We start from the raw sequence: 17,569 nt of genomic DNA on the forward strand, positions 1-17,569 counted from the left end.
CTCACACTAGTCAAACAAACCAGGCTTTGGGGGTCAAATGCGCTCGGACATGGTTCAAAACGCCAAGTGTGAGTACACCCTAAGATAAATCATTACATATACTGCTTGCGATTGACAGGTCTGAGCGGTTTTCAGCAGAGTGTTGCAGTGGACAGAATTCAGAAGATTGTAGGAGTCCTGCAGAGACCACATATTGGGTGAGACAGTGTGAATATGTAGAATATGAAGAACTGTATTCGATATTAATTGAGATCATAACAGAATAAGCTAAAGTTTGTTTTGCAGTATTTCAGAGTAAGGTATAATCTTGACTTGTTGTTTGCAAATATTTATGACATTACCAGGGGTCCATCTTCTAAACAACATCTAAGTTTAATGCAACTTATGTATAAACTTCAGACAGGTGATTTGACTTGACTTAAGATATAATCCTTTTTTACTATTACAGCTGCTGAGATTAACTAATTGTGGAAAGTGCTGATAGACTGGTGCTGAACTTAATTGATGCTGAACATAATTGCAGTTTTATTTTAGTATAACTGATGTAATCTTAATTCAAATTTATCTGCATATACATTTTTAACATGGAAGCTTACGTATAATGCAATATGAACTATAGAGAACAACTGTTTATTTATAAAACTACTTTATACCATAGTCTGTCTGAATACTCAATTCTGATTGGCTGGCAAGTATGCATTAAACTGTTAAATACACTGGTATTATTCTATATTCTTCTATATTAAAGTGCTGCTTTTATTGATGCACACAAAACCACACAGACACATACACACAGAGAGAGAGAGACAGAGTTCGGATATTAAATATTGCACTGTGCATACACAGAAACTTTTCGGCACTGCCCGCAACTTTTATTAATAAAATAGCCTGGATACTCAATAGCTACAGTACATTCCTCTTCAACAAGGTGATAAAATCACTATTTTTGAAGTAACTTAAACATAGCTGTCATCTCTCTCTCTTGATCGATCAGTCAGTGCTATAATTTATTTAAATAAATGTGATCTTATTATTTCGTCTCTGTGTCTGATTTGAAGTGAGCAGAATGCTGGCACTAATGAACTATAGGCCTAACTTATAAAATAATCAAAATATTTATGCTTTTGGTCAAGTATTGCACTGCAAACATTATTAAAGGGATAATTCAGCCAAAAATTAAAATTAGATGTTTATCTGCTTACCCCCAGGGCATCCAAGATGTATGTGACTTTGTTTCTTCAGTAAAACACAAATTATAATTTTCAGCTCCAATCGTTGCAGTCTCTCAGCCTTACAATGCATAGCAAATGGTAACAGAATCTATGAGAGTAAAAAAAAACACAGACAAATCCATATTAAACCCTTCAGCTCATGACGTTACATTGATGTGTAAAGACTCTGAACAGTATTTATATACAAACCCGATTCCAAAAAAGCTGGGACACTGTACAAATTGTGAATAAAACCGAATGCAATGATGTGGAATTTTCAGAATACAACATAGATGACATATTTGCTTAAGTTTAGGAATAGGAATGTTGTCCCATTCTTGTCTAATATAGGCTTCTAGTTGCTCAACTGTCTTAGGTCTTCTTTGTCGCATCTTCCTCTTTATGATGCGCCAAATATGGGTGAAAGATCTGGACTGCAGGCTGGCCATTTCAGTACCCTGTTCCTCCTTCTACGCAGCCATGATGTTGTAATTGATGCAGTATGTGGTCTGGCATTATCAGGTTGGAAAATACAAGGTCTTCCATGAAAGAGACAACGTCTGGATGGGAGCATATGTTGTTCTAGAAATTTTATATACCTTTCAGCACTGATGATGCCTTTCCAGATGTGTAAGCTGCACTTGCCACACACACTCATGCAACCCCATACCATCAGAGATGCAGGCTTCTGAACCGAGCGCTGATAACAACTTGGTACAGATGACATGGCGTCCTAGTTTTCCTAAAAGAACTTAACATTTTTATTTGAAGCCTCTTATTGCTACCCTTCCCAACTTTTGTGGAATCGGGTTTGTGGTTTTTTTTATTATTTATTTTTTACCTTTGATTCACGCAATGTCCAAACGGTTAGAGCTCTTGTGAACATGCTTCACAGTAGCAAAAGTGAGGCATTCTTCTTTTTGCATTATGGCGGATCGCAGAGTTATAAGTGCATTACCACCACCTATCTCTCAAAGTGGACCATTGACACTTGAAACGGTAATTGAGATTGTAGATAGAGTGTCAATGGTACATTTGAGATATAGATGGCGGTAATGCTTTAACTTTTCAGTGCTGGCAAATGACCATGGTATAAGCGGGACAATGCATGGCTAGCTGTGCATTCAATTATTTTAATGCTTTTCGCAGAGGCAGTCATTTAGCATCCACATGGTGCATTAAAGTGTTCACTTATTGCTCAGATTATTGTTATTATTCATATTATTCATAATGCACAAACTAATTATATAAACCAAACATAATATTAAACCAGGTGGCAGTAATTTTTACTTTAAATATGGAAGTTTCACTAATGTTTGGCATCAGAATGTGCGAAATTACTTTTAATTTTTAATTTTTTGCTTTTCTTTGTTCTCAACAGTGAGAAATATTTACCCACTTTGCTGCAGATAAAGGTGATGCTAAAGCTTTGGTTCCCTCAAGTGACTGCTCAAGTTTCTGTGACACCTAACCCTGCTGACCTTTCACCTCAAAACATTTCAACCCATGGCAGCAGCAATATCACTCCCCCACAAAAGCACAAAGACCAATTACATATTCCAGTCAAGGTTAGAGACACACAAGAAACACCCAGCATAATATTTTTTGCTCTCCATTTTATACTGTGTGATTTTGTAGACATTAACTCCCATTTTATTCTCTCTTGGCTCTTCCAGAAGCGATCAATGAGCTGGTCAGACACAGATTCGCCATCCTCTTCACCTCCCATGGTGTGTAAAAGCTCCAAACTAGAATTTTGTGAAGAGCAACATCAATGGCCATATGTTGATGGAGGAGAGGGCTCCTCAAAGACTCCTCCCCTTTTCTCAAACAAGAACAAATCAGACAAGAAATCTAGTGAAACCCTGGAGCACAATGTTATCCGGTGGTCAGGTTCAAGACTGACATGGGTGCACATTGCGCCCATTTTCTCCCCACCTACATCTGGTCCCTCTCATAAAGGCGAAATTACGAAAGAAAGAGGAAGCAGAAATGCCCTCCTTACAATTTCCCCTCTCAAAAGCAGGAGCAGTCCAGCCATGCAGGACAGCTTTGTCTCTTCCACTACATCTTTTTCAGAGCCGACTAGATACCAATGCAATCTGTGAGTTTAGGGACAAGTCCATTGCAGGAGTATGCCCAAACTCCACCAATCACAATAAAGGCTTAAAACCTTGTAAAGCAAAGCACTGTACAAACCATGATGCAAAAAAGCACAACCAGCTGAAAGTCTCCTAAGTGTCAGAGAAGAATTGGGTGTAAATGGTGATGAAAGTTTTGAATGTTGTAATTGCAAAAAAAAAAAAAAAAAAAACTTTGAGAATTCAACAAGACTTTGAAAATTTGGCTTTTTTGAACATAAAACAAAAGTACCTAAATTTAAGGTAAAGTATATGTAGTCGGTCAAACAGCTAGCCCTGCCCCAAACTCTTTACATTGGTTTAGCCACTGTGGTGTTGTGCTAGATGAAATGTTTAAATGCGCGTAAATTTGCCAAACAGAGACACAGTTTTCACATGACAGTAAACATCCAAAATTACATGTTTCACGCTGTATGTAGGATTGACACCAAGTGGTTGAACTAGCGAGGTATTGCAATCCAAATTCAAAACATTGGAGAGTTTTATTTCACCCGGCCCCTCCTCCTCAGACTTGAAATGCACGCAGGTTGCCAGATTGATGACACCAAAGCCCCTTTCACACTGCACGTCGGACCCGCAATATTTCCGGAACATTGCCGGGTCACCTTCTGTGTGAAAGCAACCACGTCCCGGAATTGAACCCGGGTCGGGGACCTAGTAACATTGGGGGGTTCGACCCGGGACGCTGTGTGAACAAAAGCCAGATCTAATTCCGTGTCGAAGTGATGATGTGCGTTATCGCGTGACTCTTTTACCGGCTGTTTTGAAGGAAGATCAACATTCGCGATGAAAACATATGTGCAAACTGTAATGAAGCAGAGATCAGTTAGTTACTCACTTTCCGTGCTGACGCCGAGACCGTTTGCTTGCTACAGTGACAGTATAACGTGCCTAGCGTTGTTGACTCGTACATTACACGTCACACGCTGATGTCACGTCTCATTACGGGATCTTCAAGGGTTGTGTGTGAAAGCACGCACATATACCGGGTCATCACTGGCAGTGTGAAAGTGCCCTTACGAAAATTAACCATGGTTTTACTACAAATAAAACCAAAAAACCATGGTTTTTGTAGTTAAACCATGGTAACCACAAATTAACCATGGTTTTGCTATATTAACCATAGTTTAACCATGGTATTTGTAGTAAATCTGTGGTTTTACAAATGGCAGTCAATACGCCAAAAAACCATGGGTTACTAAAGTTTTACTATAATAAAACCATGGTTATTTTTCGTAAGGGTGCCACATCTAGCGACCAGGGACCAATTGCAGGAACACTTTACCCCTGTATTTGCCGGAATGGCAGTGTGAAAGGGGCTCAACAGGAAAAAGCCCACTTGACGATGAATGAAATTAAATACACTGTGTCTTCCACCAACTGGCAACCCAGGGTGCCGAAATACAATTAGGTAAACAGGCAGTGGACGTGCAACTTCCTTTTTCATGGCGAAACATCGAAATTTGTCAGGCCGCCATGGACCCGCCCTTTAACTAAAACTCAAGTCCTTCGCAGTTTATTATCGCAAAGGGCTTTAGATTACACTGAAGTTCTGTGTTGATCTGAATAAATCTCTAGGAGGTGTTCGTTAAAGTACAACCCCTGAAAATGGCAAAAACAACACCAATTTTGAAGGGAAAATTCAAAATAACCAACTTCCTGTTGGGATCCGGATTTCGTACCAAGAGACTTTTTTTGTAGGTATTGGAGTGTTACATGTGTGTACCAATTTTTGTACATGTACATGAAACATAGCTCGAGGCGCACTCCGTTGAAAGTGTATAGGTGGCGCTATAGAGCCATTCTGCCACACCCTGTGGAATATTGGCCTGCAGATCTGTTCAGGCCATGACTCTTATCATACATGTGAAGTTTGGGGAAGATCAGACATTTTATGCCAGAGTTATAACATCTTTTATTCCCATGGCGAGACATCGAACTTCTTCGCGGCGCCATGAACAAGCCTTTTAATGAAAACTCAAGATCTTCGCAACTGAACATCGCACAGGCCTTTAGATTAGACTGACCACAAAAAAGACATTGATGTCTAGTTCGTCGCAGCGTAAAATATGTCACTTCCTGTTGCCAATAGGTGGCGCTATGACTATAACTGAATATGGGCATGTCAATCTGTTCAGGTTCGGAGTCTCATCAAACATGTGAAGTTTGGGGCAGATTGGACATTGTATGTCTGAGTTATAGCAACTTCATTTTTCATGGCGAATCATCGAAATTCGCCAGGCCGCCACGAACACGCCCTTCAACGAAAACTCAAGATTTTCGCAATTTAACATCGCAAAGGCCTTTAGATTAGGCATACCAAATTTGGTGTTGATTTGAAGAACTCTCTAGGAGGAGTTCGTTAAAATACAACACATGGAAATGACCAAAATTACACAAAATATGCTCATAATATTAAAAATAACCGACTTCCTGTTGGGTTTAGAATTTCGCTCCAAGAGTCTTTTTTGTAAGTATTGGTGTGTTACATATGTGTGCCAATTTTCGTGCATGTACGTGAAACATAGCTGGAAGGCTGTTGATTTTCTTGGTATAGGTGGCGCTGTCGAGCCATTTTGCCACACCCTCTTCTGAATCCTATATCAGATGAAAATTTTCACCAGGTTTGACGCGTGTGCAAAGTTTCATGACTTTTTGAGCATGTTAAAGCCCTCAAAAATGCGATTCATTCGGGAGAAGAAGAAGAAGAAGAAGAAGAAGAAGAAGAAGAAGAAGAAGAAGAAGAAGAAGAAGAAGAAGAAGAAATATAGCTGCAAGCAGCGATGGCGGGCTCAAGCCATCAGTGCAACGCCACCCCGGTGGCATCGGGAAAACTGTGCCCAGCGGGCATAAGCATTTACAGTAAACCTCTGGCAATCAAATTTTAAGGGATATGGCAGTTAAAAGGTTAATCCGACCCATCTAGACTTTGAAATCACATACACAGAACAATATATATAACTTTAGTAACACTTTATTTTAATATATATAAAAAATGTATAAGGTGTGCATCGTAGCTGACACCTAAATGAACACATTACAATTGTTTTATGACTGCAAGTCTTTTTCCTCAAATGCTATTGAGCTTCAAATTTGCGTTTGAGCCCATGTGAAAAAGTAGCATAATTTACATATGACTTACAGTTTGTTTTAATAAATATCAAACATTCAATTTAATTATGCATTATAGCTGTCACCTAGATGGACAATTACAGTTGTTTTATGACTGTAAGTCATTCTCTTCAAATGCTACTGACGTTAGAAAAGTGTATAACAATATCACATGTAACTTTAGAGACGGTCCCTAAATTTGAGACTCTCGAATGTCCAATGTCAAGCCAACTTTATGCCTGTTTTTTTTTTTTTTTTTTTACTTTACTTTTCTTTTCTCTGTGCCGGATTGCTGATGTCTTTTACCCGGGCATAGATGTCCATCCATCAATTACGAACATTCATCCGCAAATGTCCGAGCGGTCGCGAGCACGGATGGGAGAATGGCGCATGTTTTATTTTTTTTTGAGCTACTGGGATGGTGCCACCTCTGGGAGTTGGTGCCCTACGAAGACTGCGTATTCTGCATATAGGGAGCGGCGGTACTATCTGGAAGATATATTCCTCAAGCCGTCGTACAAGAGGAGGTGATGCTAGTACTTCATCTGTTCATAAAGCCTATATATAAAGTCTTAATATAGTATTCCACAATATGTTGTGCTATTCTAATATTATTGCGTTTTTTTATTGACATTGTTATTTGCTGTTATTTTTGACTTGATAAAAAAAATTAAATATAAACTTATGCAATTGTGTATATTTATATATATATATATATATATATATATATATATATATATATATATATATATATATATATATATATATATATATAGTGTACAGTTTTCTTTTATTGCATCTAGAAATAAGTGTTTCTGAGTTCTGTGTTTGTTTATTTAATTTTATTTTTTTAGGAAGATTACAGCATTTAATCTCCTCAAAATAAATGTGCATATAAACCATGAACAATTTAATTATAGCTGTATTTATAAAATGCTTACTAATGACTATTAATTTTGGGAGAAGGCTACATGATGCAGCAACAGTTGATGTTGAGGCCTAAGATATTTCTTAAGCTGTAATGATGAAAAAACAACAACAACAACAACAACAACACAAAATTGCTTATTTTTTCTCTGCTGGTGATTAAAGAGATGATTAAGTCTCCCTCCCTCTCTCTCTCTCTCTCTCTCTCTCTCTGACACCAAGCCCATCTCCTCTCTCACACATTCACACAAACTCAGCACACACACTTAACACACACACACTTAACACACACACACACACACACACACATATTACCCACAGTGACAGAGGGACAGAGTGACATCAGATGTATGGTAGTTTTTTTTATTTTCTCTCATCCATATAGTGTTGTGTAGTCATGAAACTATGCATATTTCCTCAGCATGACTTGTCTTCTATGTGTACATTTTGTTGAAGTGTTTAGAAGCTGCACTTAAACAAATAAAAGACATTTACTGGTTCCTTTTTTACTGTTATTTCAAAAAATCACCATGACAAAACCATTCAAGCTATCCAAAATTCATTCGCACCTGTACTGTAAGATACATTCTTTAAACAGTGGTAAAAGAGGATGTGGTGCTGATCCTTCAAGAGTCACTCCAAACGTATCTGTCCATAAAGCCTATAAAGAATTATTCTTAATACACAGTATTTCACAATACTTCAGCATATTATTCTAATTAAGTGAGGGTCATTTTATCAGTAAAATACATATTTTTCTTTGAAAGATTTCTATAAATGATTTAGATCATATTCGTTTCTACAATAATTATTTAAAAGTAATCCTATAGCTCCATCTGGTGGCAATTATTGGTACTAAGAATTGCAAGCTTGATTTATATGTTATGATAGTTTTAATTTTATGGTGGCTCCTGGACATGATAAAGCTATGAAACTTACTGTGATTCCTTCAAATGATGACTTCTACGTATATAAAAAATGATGAAGAGTTGGAATGAAGAATGTTAAAGATATAGTAAAATAACTATTGTATTTTTTTATGTTACTTTAATAAATCGGTATGGCCACGCCATTTAAGGTATCTTAAACCCATTCGCAATTTAACATCTTCAGTATATTGGCATCATGTTGAAAAAGTTTGGTGTGAACTACTTGTGTCTTCTTGAAGGAGTATGATTCATTTACAGGCTGATTTGATCATAAATCCACAATAAAATTTCTGAGATCTGAATCAATCTGTGTTGTTGTTTGTTTATTTTTATTTTTTTATTTTTCATAGGAAGATAACTGACTCTTTACTCTCCTTTTTAATAAATGTGCTTATAAACCAAGATCAAGCTATTTATAGTTGTATTTATAAGCTGCTTATTAATGACTATTTAAGTTGGGACAAGACTTTATAAAGCATGAACTGACTATTTACTAATGAGTGCAGTTATTATAAAGTGTTACCAATGCATTTACTAATGTTAACAAATTAGACATTATTTTACAGTGTTATAAAATCCTTTAATGACTTATAAGCATTTGTGAAAGTTCTGCTTGCATTACAGCTTAGTCTTCATCTGTGAGCTGAACAGTTTTACTGTTACATCCATGAGATTATGTAAATTAAGATAAATGTCATGTCACAGGATGGAATAGGTCAGTATCAAATGAGTTTGAAATTATTATTTGCAGCACAAATAAGTATTTTTAGAATTTTGTTTTTAATTCCTGAAACTGTCAGAAAAGGATAAGGCCTAAGAGATTTCTTAAGCTGTAATGAAAACAGCAATGTTAGCAACAGCAACAAAAAATAACAATTTAAAATATTTTTTTTTTCTGGTGATTAAAGAGATGATTAAGTCTCTCTCTCTCTCTCTTTCTCTCTCTTTCTGTCTCTCATTGTGTCTGCCACTCAGCTCATGCCCATCCCCCACTCACAGACACACACACACACACTTGGTCAGCACACATACATTCCTCAAACAGAGGGACAGAGTGAGTTGAGATGTCTGACAGTTTTTTAATTTTCTTTTAATCATACAGTGTTGTAAAGTCATGAAACTATGCATATGTCCTCAGAATGATTTGATCTCTGTATGAATTTTTTTTAAGTGTTTGGAAGCTGCAATTTAAAAATACAAGACAATTAATGATTCCCTTTTTACTGTCATTTCAAAAAATCACCACGACAAAACCGTTCAAGCTAACCAAAATCCGTTCGCAATTTAAGTTCCTCAATGTTTTTTCAACATGTAGACAAAGTTTGGTGAGTATAGTGAACATTTCCTGTGAGGAGTATGCATTAAATCAGAGCTCAATTTAAATATTCAAATCAAAATAGCCGACTTCCTGTTGGTCATAGCTGATGACTGTGAATTAGAAAGTTGTCCGTCTTGATAAGAACAATTTATGTACCAAGTTTGGTGTCTGTAGCTAAAACTAATCCCCCCACTTTTGACAAAAGGTGGCGCTATAGAGTGCCTCCTTCACGCCCTTTTAAAAGCTTTTGCCATGGTCTAGCTATCTTTAATACTGATATCTGTTTCGAGTTTCATGTAAATCTGAGCTAGTTATCTGCCTAAAAATCACCAGAACAGAACATTCAAGTTTGACACGTTGCCATGGCAACACTATATTAGATATAAATATCCCCACAACAGATTTTCTTCGGCCGTGTTTTGTCATTATTCTGATGAAGTTTGAAGCAAATCTAGTAAAAATAAGATGCTGAATTCAAAGCGTTTTGAAAACCATTCACTTCCTGCTGCCAGTTGGTGGCGCTATAACTTTGACTCCTAATAGTCACATATATATGATCGGTATCATACAATGAACAAACCAATTAAGTTTGATCAAATTCAGGAAATGTATGTGGATGTTATTATACATTTCCTGTTTCTCCTTTCTCGCCATAATTTCAACGCCTCGCCACGGGCAAACCGTTCGAGATATCAAAAATCTCTTCGCAATTTAGCATCCCCAATGTCTTGAGATCGTGTTCACCGAGTTTGGTGGTGAACGGGTGGAGTTCCTCAGAGGAGTATATCAAATTCCAGAGCATGTGTTTTTCATAAAACCCTAAATAGCCAACTTCCTGTTGGGCGGAGCTTATGACATGCAGTGTGAAAGTTGTTTGGTTTGATGAGTTATATATATGTACCAAGTTTCATATGTATACGTGCAAGTATGCATGATATATGGCCCTCGGTACTACAGGGGGCGCTGTAGAGCCCCTGTGCCACGCCCGTGTATCAGACTCTGCCCGGCCCTAATGGCCGCAGGTTCCAAGGTGTGTGCCAATTTTCAAGAGTTTTTGAGCATGTTAAGGGCCCCAAAAGCCCCCAAAACCTTGAAGAAAAATAATAATAATAATAATAATAACAAATAATCCTAAGGAAAACAATAGGGCTCTCGCCCTCCAGGCTTGAGCCCTAATTAAAGCTGCAAGCAGCGATGAACGGGCCCTCGCACCCGGGCTCACCGCCATCGTGTGGCTTTAGTAAAAAGGTGAACGGTGAGAAATATGCATTTCAAATCATAAATATAAGTGGAATATATCAAAGTCATTTATTATGTGCCAATCTCCCTGTTGCCAACAGGTGGCGCTATCATTATAATGGAATATTGGCCTTCAGATGTGTTCAGGGTAAGACTCTTTTCGAACATGTGAAGTTTGGGGAAGATTGAACATTTTATGCCTGAGTTACAACAACTTCTCTTACTTGTGGCGAGACATCAAATTTTGTCACGCCCTTTAACAAAAACTCAAGATCTCCACAATTTAACATTTCACAGGCCTTTAGATTAGACTGACCACAAAAAATACATTAATGTCCAAAAATCTGTAGGAGTGGTTTGTCGCAGCTTAAAACATGTCACTTCCTGTTGCCAGCAGTTGGCGCTATGACTATTACGGAATATGAGCATGTAGATCTGTTAAGGGCAGAAGTATCCATTATCTAACATGTGAAGTTTGGGGCAGATTGGACATTGTGTGTCTGAGTTACATCAACTTCCTTTTTCATGGCGAAACATCGAGATTTGTCAGGCCACCATGGACACGCCCTTTAACAAAACCACAAGATCTTCGTTATTTAACTTGGCAAAGGCCTTTAGATTACACTGACCAAGTTTGGTGTTGATCTGAATAAATCTCTAGGAGAAGTTTGTTAAAGTACAACCCCTAAAAATGGCAAAAACAACACCAATTTTGCAGAGAAAATTCTAAATAGCTGACTTCCTGTTGGGATTCGGATTTCGTACCAAGATACTTTTTTGTAGATATTGGTGTGTTACATGTGTGTACCGATTTTTGTACATGTACGTGAAACATAGCTCCAGGCGCACTCCGTTGAAAGTGAATACGCACTCTGTAGAAAGTGTATAGGTGGCGCTATCGAGCCATTTTGCCACACCCTCTGGAATATTGGCTTTCAGATCTGTTCAGGCCAGGACCCTTATCACACATGTGAAGTTTGGGCAAGATCTGACATTTTATGCCTGAGTTATAACATCTTTTATTCCCATGGTGAGAAATCGAACTTCGTCACGGCGCCATGGACACGCCTTTCATCAAAAACTCAAGATCTTCACAACTAAACATCACACAGGTCTGTAGATTACACTGACCACAAAAAAGACATTGATGTCATAAAATTTCTAGGAGTAGTTTGTCACAGTGTAAAATATGTCACTTCCTGTTGCCAATAAGTGGCGCTATGACCATAACTGAATATTGGCATGTAGATCTGTTCAGGTCAAGAGTCTTATCCAACATGTGAAGTTTGGGGCAGATTGGACATTGTATGTCTGAGTTACAGCAACTTCCTTTTTCATGGCGAAACATCGAAATTTGTCAGGCCGCCATGGACACGCCCTTTAACAAAACCTCAATTCCTTCGCAATTTAACATCGCAAGAGGCTTTAGATTACACTGACCAAGTTTGGTGTTGATCTGAATAAATCTCTAGGAGGAGTTCGTTAAAGTACAACCCCTGAAAATGGCAAAAACAACACCAATTTTGAAGGGAAAATTCAAAATAACCAACTTCCTGTTGGGATCCGGATTTCGTACCAAGAGACTTTTTTGTAGGTATTGGAGTGTTACATGTGTGTACCAATTTTTGTACATGTACGTGAAACATAGCTCGAGGCGCACTCCGTTGAAAGTGTATAGGTGGCGCTATCGAGCCATTCTGCCACACCCGGTGGAATATTGGCCTGCAGATCTGTTCAGGCCAGGACTCTTATCACACATGTGAAGTTTGGGGAAGATCGGACATTTTATGCCTGATTTATAACATCTTTTATTCCCATGGCGAGACATCGAACTTCGTCACGGCGCCATGAACAAGCCTTTTAACGAAAACTCAAGATCTTCACAACTGAACATCGCACAGGCCTTTAGATTAGACTGACCACAAAAAAGACATTGATGTCATAAAATTTCTAGGAGTAGTTCGTCGCAGCGTAAAGTATGTCACTTCCTGTTGCCAATAGGTGGCGCTATGACTATAACTGAATATGGGCATGTCAATCTGTTCAGGTTCGGAGTCTCATCAAACATGTGAAGTTTGGGGCAGATTGGACATTGTATGTGTGAGTTATAGCAACTTCATTTTTCATGGCGAATCATCGAAATTCGCCAGGCTGCCACGGACACGCCCTTCAACGAAAACTCAAGATCTTCGCAATTTAACATCGCAAAGGCCTGTAGATTAGGCATACCAAATTTGGTGTTGATTTGAAGAACTCTCTAGGAGGAGTTCGTTAAAATACAACACATGGAAATGACCAAAATTACACAAAATATGCTCAAAATATTAAAAATAACCGACTTCCTGTTGGGTTTAGAATTTCGCTCCAAGAGTCTTTTTTGTAGGTATTGGTGTGTTACATATGTGTGCCATTTTTCGTGCATGTACGTGAAACATAGCTGGAAGGCTGTTGATTTTCTTGGTATAGGTGGCGCTGTCGAGCCATTTTGCCACACCCTCTTCTGAGTCCTATATCAGACGAAAATTTTCACCAGGTTTGACGCGTGTGCAAAGTTTCATGACTTTTTGAGCATGTTAAAGCCCTCAAAAATGCGATTCATTCGGGAGAAGAAGAAGAAGAAGAAGAATTAAAGCTGCAAGCAGCGATGAACGGGCCCTCGCACCCGGGCTCACCGCCATCGTGTGGCTTTAGTAAAAAGGTGAACGTTGAGAAATATGCATTTAATGTCCTAAATATAAGTGGAATATATCAAAGTATATCCCATATATGTGCCAATCTTACCGTTGCCAGCAGGTGGCGCTATCATTATAATGGAATATTGGCCTTCAGAGGTGTTCAGGCCAGGACTCTTATCAAACATGTGAAGTTTGGGGAAGATTGAACATTTTATGCTTGATTTACAACAACTTCTCTTGCTGTGGTAAGACATCAAATTTTGTCATGGCGCCATGGAAACGCCCTTTAACAAAAACTCAAGATCTCCAAAAGTTAACATTGCACAGGCCTTTAGATTAGACTGACCACAAAATATATGTTAATCTCAAAATAATTATAGGAGTAGTTTGTTGCAGCGTAAAACATGTCACTTCCTGTTGCCAATAGGTGGCGCTATGACTATAACTGAATGTGGGCATGTAGATCTGTTAAGGGCAGAAGTTTTATCTAACATGTGAAGTTTGGGGCAGATTGGACATTGTATGTCTGAGTTACAGCAACTTCCTTTTTCATGGCGAAACATCGAAATTTGTCAGGCCGCCATGGACACGCCCTTTAACGAAATCTAAAGATCTTCGCAATTTAACATTGCAAAGGGCTTAAGATTACACTGACCAGGTTTGGTGTTGATCTGAATAAATCTCTAGGAGGAGTTCGTTAAAGTACAACCCCTGAAAATGGCAGAAACAACGCCAATTTTGCAGAGAAAATTCTAAATAACCGACTTCCTGTTGGGATTCGGATTTCGTACCAAGAGACTTTTTTATAGGTATTGGTGTGTTACATGTGTATACCGATTTTTGTACATGTACGTGAAACATAGCTCGAGGCACACTCTGTTGAAAGTGTATAGGTGGCGCTATCGAGCCATTTTGCCACACCTGATGGAATTTTGGCCTTCAGATGTGTTCAGGCCAGGACTCTTATCACACATGTGCAGTTTGGGGAAGATCGGACATTTTATGCCTGAGTTATAACATCTTTTATTCCCATGGCGAGACATCGAACTTCGTGATGGCGCCATGGACACGCCTTTAAACGAAAACTCAAGATCTTCACAACTTAACATCGCACAGGCCTTTAGATTAGACTGACCACAAAAAATACATTGATGTCATAAAATTTCTAGGAGTAGTTCATTGCAGTGTAAAATATGTCACTTCCTGTTGCCAGTAGGTGGCGCTATGACTATAACTGAATATGGGCATGTCAATCTGTTCAGGTCAGGAGTCTCATCAAACATGTGAAGTTTGGGGCAGATTGGTCATTGTATGTCTGAGTTATAGCAACTTCCTGTTTCATGGCGAATCATCGAAATTCGCCAGGCCGCCACGGACACGCCCATTAGCGAAAACTCAAAAGCTTCGCAATTTAACATCGCAAAGGCCTTCAGATTAGGCATACCAAATTTGGTGTTGATCTGAATGAATCTCTAGGAGGAGTTCGTTAAAATACAACGCATGGAAATGACAAAAATGACACAAAATTTGCTCATAATATTAGTAATAACCGACTTCCTGTTGGGTTTTGGATTTTGCTCCAAGAGACTTTTTTGTAGGTATTGGAGAGTTACATGTGTATACCGATTTTCATACATGTACATGAAACGTAGCTCGAGGCGCACACCGTTGAACGTGTATAGGTGGCGCTGTTGAGCCATTTTGCCACACCCACTTCTGAAACCCATATCAGACGTAAATTTTCGCCAGTTCTGAGGTGTGTGCAAAGTTTCATGACTTTTCGAGCATGTTTAGGCCCTCAAAAATGCGATTCATTTTGGAGAAGAAGAATAATAATAATAATTAAAGCTGCAAGCAGCGATGAACGGGCCCTCGCACCCGGGCTCACCGCCATCGTGTGGCTTTAGTAAAAAGGTGAACGTTGAGAAATATGCATTTAATGTCCTAAATATAAGTGGAATATATCAAAGTATATCCCATATATGTGCCAATCTTACCGTTGCCAGCAGGTGGCGCTATCGTTATAATGGAATATTGGCCTTCAGATGTGTTCAAGCCAGGACCCTTATCACACATGTGAAGTTTGGGCAAGATCAGACATTTTATGCCTGAGTTATAACATCTTTTATTCCCATGGCGAGACATCAAACTTCGTCATGGCGACATGGACATGCCTTTTAACGAAAACTCAAGATCTTCACAACTTAACATCACACAGGTCTTTAGATTAGACTGACCACAAAAAAGACATTGATGTCATAAAATTTCTAGGAGTAGTTTGTCACAGTGTAAAATATGTCACTTCCAGTTGCCAATAGGTGGCGCTATGACTATAACTGAATATTGGCATGTAGATCTGTTCAGGTGAAGAGTCTTATCAAAAATGTGAAGTTTGGGGCGGATTGGACATTGTATGTGTGAGTTATAGCACCATCATTTTTCATGGCGAATCATCGAAATTTGTCAGGCCGCCATGGACACGCCCTATAACGAAACCTCAATTCCTTCGCAATTTACCATGGCAAAGGGCTTAAGATTACACTGACCAAGTTTGGTGTTGATCTGAATAAATCTCTTGGAGGAGTTTGTTAAAGTACAACCCCTGAAAATGGCAAAAACAACACCAATTTTGCAGGGAAAATTCAAAATAACCAACTTCCTGTTGGGATTCGGATTTCGTACCAAGAGACTTTTTTGTAGATGTTGGTGAGTTACATGTGTGTACCAATTTTTGTACATGTACGTGAAACATAGCTCGAGGCACACTCCGTTGAATGTGTATAGGTGGCGCTATCGAGCCATTCTGCCACACCCGGTGGAATATTGGCCTGCAGATCTGTTCAGGTCAGGACTGTTATCACACATGTGAAGTTTGGGGAAGATCGGACATTTTATGCCTGAGTTATAACATCTTTTATTCCCATGGCGAGACATCGAACTTCGTCGCGGTGCCATGAACAAGCCTTATAACGAAAACTCAAGATCTTCACAACTGAACATCGCACAGGCCTTTAGATTAGACTGACCACAAAAAAGACATTGATGTCATAAAATTTCTAGGAGTAGTTCGTAGCAGCGTAAAATATGTCACTTCCTGTTTCCAATAGGTGGCGCTATGACTAAAACTGAATATGGGCATGTCAATCTGTTCAGGACAGGAGTCTCATCAAACATGTGAAGTTTGGGGCAGATTGGACATTGTATGTCTGAGTTATAGCAACTTCATTTTTCATGGCGAATCATCGAAATTCGCCAGGCCGCCACGGACACGCCCTTCAACGAAAACTCAAGATCTTCGCAATTTAACATCGCAAAGGCCTTTAGATTAGGCACACCAAATTTGGTGTTGATTTGAAGAAATCTCTAGGAGGAGTTCGTTAAAATACAACGTATGGAAATGACCAAAATTACACAAAATTTGCTCATAATATAACAAATAACCGACTTCCTGTTGGTTTTAGAATTTTGCTCCAAGAGTCTTTTTTGTAGGTATTGGTGTGTTACATGTGTGTACCGATTTTCATACATGTACGTGAAATGTAGCTCGAGGCGCACACCGCTGAACGTGCATAGGTGGCGCTGTCGAGCCATTTTACCACGCCCACTTCTGAAACCCATATCAGACGTAAATTTTCGCAAGTTCGGAGGCGTGTGCAAAATTTGGTGACTTTTTGAGCATGTTTAGGCCCTCAAAAATGCGATTCATTTTGGAGAAGCGGAATAATAATAATAATAAACGGAGCAATTCCAATAGGGTCCTCACACCATCGGTGCTCGGGCCCTAATTAAAGCTGCAAGCAGCGATGAACGGGCCCTCGCACCCGGGCTCACCGCCATCGTGTGGCTTTAGTAAAAAGGTGAACATTGAGAAATATGCATTTAAACTCATAAATATAAGTGCAATATATCAAAGTTTATTCCATATGTGTGCCAATCTTCCTTTTGCCAGCAGGTGGCGCTATCGTTATAATGGAATATTGGCCTTCAGATGTGTTCAAGCCAGGACCCTTATCACACA

General features: G+C 38.8%; 1 pseudogene; it reads left to right on the top strand.

Moving 5' to 3' along the window:
• Positions 1-3,319, top strand: part of LOC113115644 (uncharacterized) — a 55,478-nt pseudogene extending 52,159 nt beyond the window's left edge.
• The last annotated feature ends 14,250 nt before the right edge of the window (positions 3,320-17,569 follow it).

This window comes from Carassius auratus, chromosome 16 (genome assembly GCF_003368295.1).
Source record: "Carassius auratus strain Wakin chromosome 16, ASM336829v1, whole genome shotgun sequence".
NCBI classification, from domain to species: Eukaryota; Metazoa; Chordata; class Actinopteri; order Cypriniformes; family Cyprinidae; genus Carassius; species Carassius auratus.